The following is a 13,768-nucleotide window of genomic DNA, read 5'->3' as shown; positions in this document are numbered from 1 at the left end:
TCCAGTTGCAACTCTTGTTAGACTGCATGACGGCTCTGGAGCTGCGTTTGGACTCACGTTGGAGCATACGCGATGCTGAGGGGGTCGTGGATAGCACGTTTAGTGAATTGGCCACACTGCAGATTAGGATTGCTGATGGAGAAAGGGAATGGGTGACAAAAAGGCACAGAAAGAGCAAGAAGGCAGTAAAGGTGTCCCCTGCGGCCATCTCCCTCCAAAACAGGTATACTAATCCAAGCCTAAGTATACTGTTTTGGATACTGATGGAGGAGATGGCTCACCAGGGGAAGGCAGCACTGGCCAGATTCATGGCATTGTTGTTCAGAAGGGCAGGAAAAAGAGTGGAAAGGCTATAGTCATAGGGGATGCAATTTTAAGGGGAGTAGATAGGCAGTTCTGTGGTCAAAATCGAGACTCCAAATGGTATGTTGCCCCCTAGATGCACGGATCAGGGATGTCTCAGATTGGCTACAGAAGATTCTCAAGCAGGAGGGTAAACAGCCAATTGTCGTGGTGCATGTAGGCACCAATGAGATAGGTAAAAAATGGGATGAGGTCCTACACAAAGAACTTAGGGAGTTAGGAATCAAGTTAAAAAGTAAGACCTCGGAGGTAGTAATCTCAGAGTCAGAGTAGGAATGATAAAATATTCAGGATGAATGCGTGGCTTGAGAGGTGGTGCAGGCAGGAGGGGTTCAGATTTTTGGGACATTGGGAGTGGTTTTGGGAGAGGTGGATGGTCTACATCTGGGCTGCACTGGAACGAACATCCGTGGGGGTGCTTTTGCTAATGCTGTTGGGGAGGGTTTAAACTAATGGGGCAGGGGGATGGGAACCAAGTGGGGAGACTAGTGGACAGGAAGGAGGTAGTAATTAAAGCCCAGAAGGAAGTAGATAATGAAGTCAGTGTGACTAAGGGGAAGAATAGGCAGGAAGCGGAGGATCAACGCAGAGGGACTAGTGGTCTGAGGTGCATTTGTTTTAATGCAAGAAGTATAGTAGGTAAGGCAGATGAACTTAGGCTTGGATTAGTACCTGGGAATAAGCTGTTATTGCTATATTGAGACTTGGTTGAGGGAAGGGCATGATTGGGAACTAAATGTCCCAGGATCGTGATGCTTCAAGCAGGATAGAAAGGGAGTTAAAAGGAATGGAGGAGTTGCATTCCTGGTCAGAGAGGATATCACAGCTGTGCTGAAGGAAGGCACCTTGGAGGATGCCAGAACTGAGGCAATGTGGGCAGATCTCAGAAATAGGAGGGGTGCGGTAACAATGTTGGGGCTGTACTACAGGACTCCCAACAGCAAAGGCAAGATAGAGGTACAAATATGTGGAGAGATCATAGAAAGGTGTAGGAGCAACAGGGTGGCAGTGATAGGAGAGTTTAATTTTCCCAACATTGACTGGGATTCACTTAGTGTTCAAGGATTGGATGGAGCAGAATTCGTAAGGACCATCCAGGAGGGTTTTCCAGAGCAGTATGTAAATTGTCCAACTCATGAAGGGGCCAGCCAGGATTTGGTGTTAGGAAATGAACCTGGCCAGATGGTTGAAGTTTCAGTGGGGATTACTTTGGGAATAGTGATCACAATTCCGTAAGTTTTAGAATACTCATGGACAAAGACGAGAGTGATCCCAAAGGAACAGTGCTAAATTGGGTGAAGGCTAACTGTACCAAAATTCAGTAGGAACTGGGGGATGTGGATTGGAAGCAGCTGTTTGAAAGGAAATCCACATTCAATATGCAGGAGACTTTTAAAGAGAGGTTGATTAGAGTTCAGGAGAGCTATGTTCCTGTGAAAATGAGGGATAGAAATGGCAAGATTAGGGAATCATGGATGACGGGTGAAATTGTGAGATTAGCGAAGAGGAAGAAGGATGTGTACGGAAGGTCTAAGCGATTGAAGTCAGATGAAGCTTTGGAAGAATATTGGGAATGTAGGACCAATCTGATAAGAGGAATTGAGAAGGCTAAAAGAGGTCATGAGATATCCTTAGTGAGCAGGGTTAAGGAAACCCCAAAGCCTTTTATTCATATATAAGGAGCAAGAGGGTAACTAGGGAAAGGGTTGGCCCACTCAAGGATAAAGGAGGAAAGATATGTGTGGAGTCAGAGAAAATGGATGAGATTCTTAATGAATACTTTGCATTGGTATTTACTGAGGAGAGGGACATGGCAGATTACATTACATTACATTATGGAAACAGGCCCTTCGGCCCAACAAGTCCACACCGACCCGCCGAAGCGCAACCCACCCATACCCCTACATTTACCCCTTACCTAACACTAAGGGCAATTTAGCATGGCCAATTCACCTGACCTGCACATCTTTGGACTGTGGGAGGAAACCGGAGCACCCGGAGGAAACCCACGCAGACACGGGGAGAACGTGCAAACTCCACACAGTCAGTCGCCTGAGGCGGGATTTGAACCCGGGTCTCAGGCGCTGTGAGGCAGCAGTGCTAACCACTGTGCCACCGTGCTGCCCACCAATGCCGCCCACGGAGATGTTGAGGTTAGGGATAGATCTTTGATTGCTCTTGGTCAATTCTGCATAAGGAGGGAGGAAATGTTGTATATTCTAAAAGACATTAAGGTGGACAAATCCCCAGGTCCAGATGGGATCTATCCCAGCTTACTGAGGGATGCAAGAGAGGAAATAGCTGGGGGCTTAACAGATATCTTTGCAGCATCCTTGACCATGGGGGGAGGTGCCAGAGAACTGGAGAATTGCTAATATTGTCTCTTGTTTTAGAAGAGTAGTAGGGATAATCCAGATAATTACAGACCTGTGAACCTGACATCAGTGGTAAGGAAGTTACTAGAGAAGATACTAAGGGATAGGATATGGAAGAAAATAGACTTATCAGTAATAGGCAGCATGGTTTTGTGCAGGGAAGGTCATGCCTTACAAATCTTGTAGAATTCTTTGAAGAGGTGACAAAGTTGATTAATGAGGGAAGGGCTATTGATGTCATATACATGGACTTTATTAAGGCATTTGATAAGGTTCCCCAAGGTAGGCTAATGAAGAAGGTAACATCACATGGTGTCCAGGGTGTTCTAGCTAGATGCATAGAGAACTCGTTGGGCAACAGGAGACAGACAGTAGTAGTGGAAGGGAGCTTCTCAAAATGGAGACCTGTGACCAGTGGTGTCCCACAGGAATTCATGCTGGGACCACTGTTGTTTGTGATATACATAAATGATTTGGAAGAAAGTGTAGGTTGCTTTATTAGCAAATTTGCAGATGACACTAAGATTGATGGAGTAGCAGACAGTGAAAGGGACTATCAGAGAATGCAGTAGAATATAGATAGATTGGAGAGTTGGCCAGAGAAATGGCAGATGGAGTTCAATCCAGAGAAATGCGAGGTGATGCATTTTGGAAGATCCAATTCCAGAGGGAACTGTACAGTGAATGGAAAGGTCCTGCTGAAAATTGATGTACAGAGAGATCTGGGTGTTCAGGTCCATTGTTCCCTGAAGATGGCAATGCGGGTCAGTTGAGTGGTCAAGAAGGTGTACGGCATGCCTTCCTTCATCAGATGGGATATTGAGTTGGCAGGTCATGTTACAGTTGTATAAGACTGGTTTGGTCACATTTGGAATACTGTGTACAGTTCTGGTCACCACATTACCAAAAGGATGTGGATGCTTTGGAGAGGGTGCAGAGGTGTTTCACCAGGGTGTTGTCTGGTATGGAGGGCACTACCTATGAAGACAGGTTGAGTAAATTAGGATTATTTTCATTGGAAAGAAGGCAGTTGAGGGGAGACCTTATTGAGGTCTACAAAATCATGAGAGGTGTAGATAGGATGGATAACAAGAAGCTTTTTCCCAGAATGGAGGACTCAATTACTGGGGGTCACAATTCAATGTGAGAGGGGAAAGGTTTAGGGGAGATATATGTGGCAAGTTCTTTATGCAGAGGGTGGTGAGTGCCTGGAACGCGTTGCCAGCGGAGGTGGTAGGGGCGGGAACGATAGTGTCATTTAAGATGTACTTAGACAGATGCATGAATGGGAAGGGAGCAAAGGGATACAGATCCTTAGAAAATAGGTGACAGGTTTAGATTGAGGATATGGATCGCCACAGGCTTGGAGGGCTGAAGGGCCTGTTCCTGCGCTGTTACGTTTGTTGTTCTTTTCTTCTTTGTTCATATTAGGCTGCCAATGTACTTTCAGCAAAAGCGCACAAGTTTATTACACAATAGAATAAAATAAAAAAACAATTGAACGACCTTTTCATAAACAGCACAATGAAAGATTTGTTTTCCTTTATCCCAGCAAGATTATTTACAGACATTCATCTCCCCAACAGCTAACTCTTCTATCTTCATGTTAAAATTTCTTACTCAACTGACGTGTTCACAAATGTTTCCTTCCAGTGACTTTCTACACGTTGACCTGATGTGATTTTCTTCATCTTTTTCAGGGATGCACTGACACAGGTTAACTCCGGTTGTCAGTTTTAGCTGTCCGCTGTAGTGGCCGGTATATTGGGTCCAGGTCGATGTGTTTGTTGATGGAGTTTGTGGATGAGTGCCATGCTTCGAGGAATTCCCTGGCTGTTCTTTGTTTGGCTTGCCCTATAATGGTAGTGTTGTCCCAGTCGAATTCATGTTGCTTGTCGTCACTACAGCGGACAGCTGAAACTGACAACCGGAAGCGGCAGGGACAGGCCACTATAAATGCCGGAGGAAACACCACAGAAGCACTTCACAGGAGGCTCCCAAGCACTGAGGATGTCATCTAGACAGGGGACGAAACGTTTGCAACAAAACTTTCCAGCTCGGCGAACAGAACCACAACAGTTCTGCTCCTATATTTTATGGTTTTACCGTCTTCTATTCTATCTGCCATGTTCTGTCCATTCATTATGCCTGTCCACATCGTCTTGAAGCTTCCTTACATAATTTTCACAACTTATGTTCCCCTCCAGTTCGGTGTGTGGGAAGATTGGAAATATTACAATTGGTCCCCACATCCAAACCATTTGTAGAGATTGTGAATAATTGTGAACCTAGCACTGACCCATCAGCTCCTCCACTGCCATCCTGAGAATGACCTGTTTATTCATATACTCTGCTTCCTATCTATTAACCAATTCTCAATCCTTCTTAGTATATTCCCCCCTGTCCTATGTGGTCTAATTCGATTGACTAACCCCTTGTGTAGGATCTTATCAAAGCCTTCTGCCAATACACCACAAGGTCCTCCTTTGTTCTCTACTACAAGTAACACCCTCAAAAGCTCCAACAAATTTGTCAAACATAAATTCATGTCGACCCTGTCCAATTTGGCTATTCTTTTAAAATGCTCAGTTACCACATCCTTTTTAGTAGATTTTTACATTTACATGTGGGCGGCATGGTGGCACAGTGGTTAGCACTGCTGCCTCACAGCGTCAGAGACCCGGGTTCAATTCCCGCCTCAGGCGACTGACTGTGTGGAGTTTGCACGTTCTACCCGTGTCCGTGTGGGTTTCCTCCGGGTGCTCCGGTTTCCTCCCACAGTCCAAAGATGTGCAGGTCAGGTGAATTGGCCACGCTAAAATTGCCCGTAGAGTTAGGTAAGGGGTAAATGTAGGGGTATGGGTGGGTTGCGCTTCGGCGGGTCGGTGTGGACTTGTTGTGCCGAAGGGCCTGTTTCCACACTGTAATGTAATGTAATCTAATCTAAATTTTTCCTATTGAAGCTAACAGATACGTAACTCTTCATTCTTCCTGGTGCTCTCTAAATGGTGGGTTACATTTGTCACTTTCCCACCAGTAGGATCCTTACCAGGATCTATGGAATTCTGAATGATAACCACCAGTGCTTCCTATATCTCTATTTTTACTTCCTTCAACATCTAGTGATGAAGCTTAGCTGGTTCAGACAATTTATCAACCCACAATCCAATTAACTCTTCAAATACTACCTCTTTACTAAAACTAATTTATTTTATCCCTTCAGCTAAATAATTTTATAGATTTTCTTGTATTTCTGTCAAATTTTCTGCATCATCCTTCAAGAAGACAGATGCAACGTAACTATATAGGTTCTCTGCCAAACCCCCACTGTAAATTCTCCAGGGCCCATCTGCAATGCACACACATTTATCCTTGTGAATTGTCTTCCTTTCACGTATCAGTAGAAGATTTGCAGTGTGCCTTTATGTTCCTGGCTAGTTTAACTTCGTATTCACTTTACTATTTCCTTATCAGTTTCTTAATGCTCCTTTGCTGAATCCAAAATTACTCCCCATCACCCGGCTTACTACTATTTCTCACCTTCTTCTCACATTAAGCAATTTTCTTTGATCTAATGCAATTTTAACTCATTTTATTAACCTTAGTTGACTCACCTTTCACTTTGGGTGTTTGCATTTTAGAAGATTTTATTTCTGCTGTCGACCCTGCAGTATTTCTGTGAATACTAGCTATTGCCTATCTATTATAAAATCATTGACAGTATTCTCCAAACAACCTTAGACAACTTTTTCCGTAAATCGTTATGACTTCTTTTGCTCAGATTTAAGACCCTCGTTTCAGGACGATCATGTTATATTCAAGCATCATGTGAAATTATATCATGTTATGGTCACTGTTTCGTAAAGGCTCCTTTACTGCAAGGTTATTAATTAGCTCTTTCTCAATACACAGCACCAAATCCAAAATGATCTGATCTCTAGTTCACTCCTTAATGTAAAGTTCCAGAAACAAATCCCGTACACTGTCCTGTAATTCTCCCAGTTTGACTCTGAATTGGTTAACCCAGTCTGTATGCAAATTTAAGTCTTTTACTAGTTTTGCTTTCCTTCCTGACATGTACCTTCTGGATGGTCGACAGGCTTTGGGGATACAGGAGTTGAGTCACTGGTTGCACAATTCCTAGCCTCTGACCTGCTTTTGTAGCTACTACATTTATATGACTAGTCTGGTTCTGTTTCTGGTCAAATGGTAACGTGCAGGATGTTGATAGTTGGGGATTCTGTGACGGTAACACCATTGAAAGTTAAAAGGCAATGATTAGATTCTCTCTCGTTGGAAATAGTCATTGCCTGACATTAATGTAATGTGAATGGAAAGCTAATGGTGTGGTTGTATTGTCTTAGATTATTCATCCTGATTTGGAATGGCTTGGCTAGGGGTACAACAATCTCTGGAGCACAAGCCTTCAATACTGATGCTGTAATGTTGTCAGAATGCAAAGCTATTGCTTTATCCGGTGCCTCCAACTCTTTCCCGATATCATGTGGAGTGAATCAGTTGGTTTAAGTCTGGGATGCTTGAGACCTCAGTGCTTAAACAATTTTGGCTGAAGATTGTTGCGAATGCTTCAGCCGTATCTGTTGCACTGATGTGCTGGGGACTCCCAAGTGAATGCCCGTTACTGCAAGGATATCTTGATATTGTGAAAAGTGGAAGCTCTGCAAAATGAAGCCAATGTGAAACAGCAATAATTAATAGTGGCAACTTTCTGAGTAAGATCAGCTATAGAATGAGCAGGAAATCAAACAGCTCACAGTACTAAAAGAAAAGTACTGTATATACAGTAAATCCAAATTTAAAATTATTGCTGGAAACACTCAGCACATGTCTCTGAGAGAAAGTTACAATTCTCTTTCACTTCTGACAGCAGGTTATCAACAGGAAATCAACGAGGAGAAAGTGAGGACTGCAGATGCTGGTGATCAGAGTCAAGTGTGTGGTGTGGAAAAGCACAGCAGGTCAGGCAGCATCCGAGGAGCAGGAGAATCAATGTTTTAGGAATCTGATGAAGGGCTTATGCCCGAAACATTGATTGTCCTGCTCCTCAGATGCTGCCTGACTAGTTGTGTTTTTCCAGCCCCACACACCTAACTGTCAATGGGAAATCCCAACCCTTCTGCATGGAAGGGTTTAATTTGACTATTTCGAAGTCTGATAGTTTTGTAGTCCTACCGATTCCTGTTTAAATTGTAATTAGGCTAATCTTTAAATTTGTCTATAATGTAAGAACTTAAATCAATTAAGATGCAGTGACCACTGAATTACTGAATCAAGGTTCACCTTAACATAATGAACTTCTCAACCCCCAAAACATCTTTGTAGTCCTGTCTATTGGCTGATAGTGATCTATGGTCGACCATTGCAAATTACTCAGCTGTGGGGCAGGATCAGTGTGTGTAACTTTTGAGAAGATGTTATCTTTTTACTCATCAGTGGAGAAAGTTTTAAAATATTTAAATCGCAGAGATGATTTGCCTATCCATTTTTTGATGAATGCAGGGCTGATTAAATTTCCGATTCTGCATCAGCTTGAACCCAAAGGTTACAGCAGAATTCATTCTTTTTTTCCCAATCGTTCAGATATTCTCATTCATTTTTGCTTAAAAGGTACTTACAAAACAGTATATGTCATAATTTCATTGAGCACAATGTAGAAATTTGCCTTAAGGATAGAAGTGCTTGTATAAAGGGATAGCAATGTACTGACATTAATCAATGTTGGAGGGTGTCTGGTGAGTTCAACCAAAACTGAAGAATACTGAAAAGATCTGTGAGAAAAGGGGTTACGCAGGATCTGAATCGGAATGCATGGTCTGAAAATAGGGGATTGGGGAATGGAGGGAGCAGATTTAACATTAAATTGCACTATGGGGTAGGATATGTGCAATTTCAAGAGGGGAGGTTTGCAGGGCTATGAGAAAAAAGCAGAGGGAGAGACAATATCACATAAGGATCTGAAGCAGGAGTTGGCGTGTGAAGCCTTGACCCTGCTCCACCATTCAATCAGATATTCACGGCTGAACATTTGTATCACAATCAAGCCTCTTACCCTTTCCCTTGGTTACTTTAGTGCGAACAGTCTTCACCCTCAACCTTGAATATATTCATTGACTGAAACTGTGGCCATAGGAGTCTTAGCATTCCAAAGATTCTCCTTTTCTCCTCACCATCGCCCAAATATATAAGCGTCAGTGCTGCGCTCTCTAACCATGGGCAACTTGCACCCTGCCAAGTATGTTAAGAATGCAAACATTTCAATGAGATTACATCTCATTCTTCTAAACTCCAGGGATAAAACCTGCTCCTCAACAAATCCTCACAGGAAAGTTCTCTCCTCTGAGCAGAGTAAACGTTTGTTGCTTTGCATCCAAGACCAGTCTACGCTTCCTTGGCTAAAGCAATAAAATTACATGGTACACCAGAAATGCAAAGCCTTAAACAATTGCTAAAGATCACACAACACCAGGTTATAGTCCAACAGGTTTAATTGGAAGCATACTAGCTTTCGGAGCGACGGTCCTTCATCAGGTGATCTTGTACACCCCAGTCCAACACTGGCATCTCCAAATCATGAAACAATTGCAGAAGACATCCTTTCCCCTACAGTTCAATGCCATTGTAATAAACGTTAACATACTATTTGTCTTCCTAATTGCTTGCTGTACCTGTATGATAACTTGCAGTAGTTTGTTTATAAGTACATCCAAATCCCACTGAATCCCAAGATTTATGATTTGGAGGTGCCAGAGTTGGACTGGGGTGTTGTGGAGTATAAGATCATAAGACACAGAATTTATAGCAATGGTTTACAGTGTGATGCAACTGAAATTATATACTGAAAAAGAACTGGATTGTTTGTTAAGGCTCTCATCTTTTAGAATGACCATGTTGGTTTCAGTTCTTTCTTATGTAAATCCCAGAACGTTTTTCAAGTTACATTCTCAAGTGAACTTTAACAATAGGTGCCATGTTAGCTCAGATAGTGCATTGAAGGTGTGAGGTGCCCTCTCATTCTGAAAGATGAGAGACTTATCAAAAAATCCAGGACTTTTTCAATATATAATTTCAATTACATCCTACTGTAAACTTTTGCTATAAATTACAATCTTATGCTCCACAACCACCTGATGAATGAGCTCCGAAAGCTAGTACTTCCAAGATTTATGGGTGACTTGCCTTCTAAAAATCATTCTGTCATTTAATTCTTCCCACGAAAGTGAATCATTTCACACTGCCCCATATTCTAGTTTACTTGCAACTTTTTGTCCTAATTAGAATGAATGGATTGTTACAGGGATCAATGTTAGAACCTATTTAGATTAGATTCCCTACAGTATGGAAACAGGCCCTTTGGCCCAACAAGTTCAGATCGACCCTCTGAAGAGCAACCCAGCCAGACCTATTCCCCTACCCCACATTTACCTCTAACACTACGGGCAATTTAGCCTGGCCAATTCACCTGATCTGCACATCTTTGGAATGTGGGAGGGAACCAGAGCACCTGGAGGAAACCCACGCAGACACGGGGAGAATGTGCAAACTCCACACGGACAGTCACCTGAGGCAGGAATTGAATCCGGGTCCCTGGTGCTGTGAGGCAGCAGTGCTAACCACTGAGCCACCGTGCCACCTCTAAATAATTACATTCTGGAGCACTGGATCAGGTGAAGAGATCAAATGTATGTTTGTTAAATATGCTGATGTTGAATATGTTGAACATGCTGATGCAATGATAAATAGGAAAGTAAGTCATGAAGAGACATAAGGAAGGGAGGGTTTCTTCCTCTCCCGACATTCCCAACAGTACCCTTCCACCGACTCGCTCATTCGTTTGGCTGAACTGGTCCTTACCCTTAACAATTTCTCCTTCGAATCCTCCCACTTCCGCCAGACCAAATGAGTAGCCATGGGAACCCGCATGGGCCCCAGCTATGCCTGTCTCCTTGTTGGCTACGTAGGACAGTCCATCTTCCGTAGTTACACCGGCACTACTCCCCACCTCTTCCTCCACTACACTGATGACTGCATTAGTGCCACCTCGTGCTCCTGCAAGGCGGTTGAGCAATTCATCAACTTCACCAACACATTCTACCCCGACCCTAAATTCACCTGGACAATCTCTGACACCTCCCACCCCTTCCAGGCCCTCTCCATCTCCATTAATGACGACCGACTTGACACTGACATTTTTTACAAACCCACCGACTCCCACAGCTACCTGGATGAGGGAAGTTAAGAGGAAAAGTATAACATAGCAAAGACGAGTGGGAAAACGGAGGACTGGGAAGCTTTTAAAGAACAACAGAGGATTACTAAGAAGGAAATACGCAGAGAAAAAATGAGGTACGAAGGTAAACTGGCCAAAAATATAAAGGAGGATAGTAAAAGCTTTTTTAGGTATGTGAAAGCAAAAAAATGGTTAAGACTAAAATTGGGCCCTTGCAGACAGAAACAGGGGAATATATTACGGGGAACAAAGAAATGGCAGAAGAATTGAATTGGTACTTCAGATCTGTGTTCACTGGGGAAGACACAAGCAATCTCCCTGAGGTAACAGTGACTGAAGGGAATTAATATTTGCCAGGAATTGGTGTTGGAAAGACTGTTAGGTCTGAAGGCTGATAAGTCCCCGGAGCCTGGTGGTCTACATCCCAGGGTACTGAAGGATGTGGCTCTAGAAATCGTGGATGCGTTGGTGATTATTTTCCAGAGTTCGATAGATTCAGGATCAGTTCCTGAGAATTGGAGGGTGGCTAATGTTGTACCACTTTTTAAGAAAGGAGCGAGAGAGAAAGCCAGAAATTATAGACCAGTTAGTTTGACCTCAGTGGTGGGAAAGATGCTGGAATCAATTATAAAGGATGAAATTACAACACATCTGGATAGCAGTAACAGGATAGGTCAGAGTTATGAAGAGGAAATCATGCTTGACTAATCTTCTGGAATTTTTTGAGGATGTAACTCTGAAGATGGACAAGGGAGATCCAGTGGATGTAGTGTACCTGGGCTTTCAGAAAGCCTTTGATGAAGTCCAACATAGGAGGTTAGTGAGCAAAATTAGGGCGCATGGTATTGGGGGCAAAGTATTGACTTAGATTGAAAACTGGTTGGCTGACAGGAAACAAAGAGTAGTGATAAATGGCTCACTTTCGGAATGGCAGGCAGTGACCAATGGGGTACCGCAGGGATCAATGCTGGGACTGCAGCTTTTTACAATATATATTAATGATATAGAAGATGGTATTAATAGTAACATTAGCAAATTTGCTGATGATACAAAGCTGGGTGGCAGGGTGAAATGTGAGGAGGATGTTAGGACATTACAGGGTGACCTGGACAGATTAGGTGAGTGGACAGATGCATGGCAGATGCAGTTTAATGTGGATAAATGTATGGTTATCCACTTTGGTGGCAAGAACAGGAAGGCATATTACCATCTAAATGGAGTCAAGTCAGGTAAAGGGGCAGTACAAAGAGATCTGGATGTTCTTGTACACCAGTCAATGAAGGCAAGCATGCAAGTACAGCAGGTAGTGAAGAAGGCTAATAGCATGCTGGCCTTCATAACAAGAGGGATTGAGTATAGAAGCAAAGAGATTCTTCTTCAGCTGTACAGGGCCCTGGTGAGACTACACCTGGAGTACTGTGTGCAGTTCTGGTCTCTAAATTTGAGGAAAGACATTCTGGCTATTGAGGGAGTGCAGCGTAGGTTCACGAGGTCAATTCCTGGAATGGCAGGATTACCTTACACTGAAAGACTGAAGCGACTGGGCTTGTATAACCTTGAGTTTAGAAGACTGAGAGGGGATCTGACTGAGACATAAGATTATTAAAGGATTGGACACTCTGGAGGCAGGAAACATGTTTCCGCTGATGGGTGAGTGCCGAACCAGAGGACACAGTTTAAAAATAAGAGGTAGGCCATTTAGGACAGAGATGAGGAGAAACTTCTTCACCCAGAGAGTGGTGGCTGTGTGGAATGCTCTGCCCCAGAGGGCAGTGGAGGCCCAGTGTCTGGATTCATTTAAGAAAGAGTTGGATAGAGCTCTCAAGGATAGTAGAATCAAGGGTTATGGAGATAAGGCAAGAACAGGATACTGATTAAGGATGATCAGCCATGATCATATTGAATGGTGGTGCTGGCTCAAAGGGCAAAATGGCTTACTCCTGCACCTATTGTCTATTGTCTATTGGATTATACCTCTTCCCACCCTACCTCCTCCAAAAATGCCATCCCATATTCCCAATTGCTCCGCCTCCACTGTATCTGCTCCCAGGAGGACCAGTTCCACCACAGAACACACCAGATGGCCTCCTTCTTTAGAGACTGCAATTTCCTTTTCCACGTGGTTAAAGATGCCCTCCAATGCATCTCGTCCACATCCCACCCCTCCACCCTCAAACCCCACTCCTCCAACTGTAACATGGACAGAACGCCCCTGGTGCTCATCTTCCACCCTACCAACCTTCGCATAAACCACATCATCCGACGACATTTCTGCCATCTCCAAACAGACCCCACCACCAGGGATATATTTCCCTCCCCATCCATTTCCCCTTTCCTCAAAGACCATTCTCTCCGTGACTACCTGGTCAGGTCCACACCTCCCAACAACCCACCCTCTCGTCCTTGCACCCTTCCTGCCACCGCAGGAATTGCTAAACCTGCGCCCACACCTCTTCCCTCACTTTCATCCAAGGCCCCAAAGGAGCCTTCCACATCCATCACAGTTTTACCTGCACATCCACTAATATCATTTATTGTATCCGTTGCTCCCGATATGGTGTCCTTTACATTGGGGAGACTGGACGCCTCCTAGCAGAGCGCTTTAGGGAACATCTCCGGGACACCCGCACCAATCAACCACACCGCCCTGTGGCCCAACATTTCAACTCCCCCTCCCACTCAGCTGAGGACATGGAGGTGCTGGGCCTCGTTCACCGCCGCTCCTTCACCACCCGATGCTTGGAGGAAGAACGCCTCATCTTCCACCTCGGAACACTTCAAC

The sequence above is a fragment of the Chiloscyllium plagiosum genome, chromosome 5 (genome assembly GCF_004010195.1).
Source record: "Chiloscyllium plagiosum isolate BGI_BamShark_2017 chromosome 5, ASM401019v2, whole genome shotgun sequence".
In the NCBI taxonomy this organism is placed as follows: Eukaryota; Metazoa; Chordata; class Chondrichthyes; order Orectolobiformes; family Hemiscylliidae; genus Chiloscyllium; species Chiloscyllium plagiosum.
Note: the sequence above shows the minus strand (reverse complement) of the source record.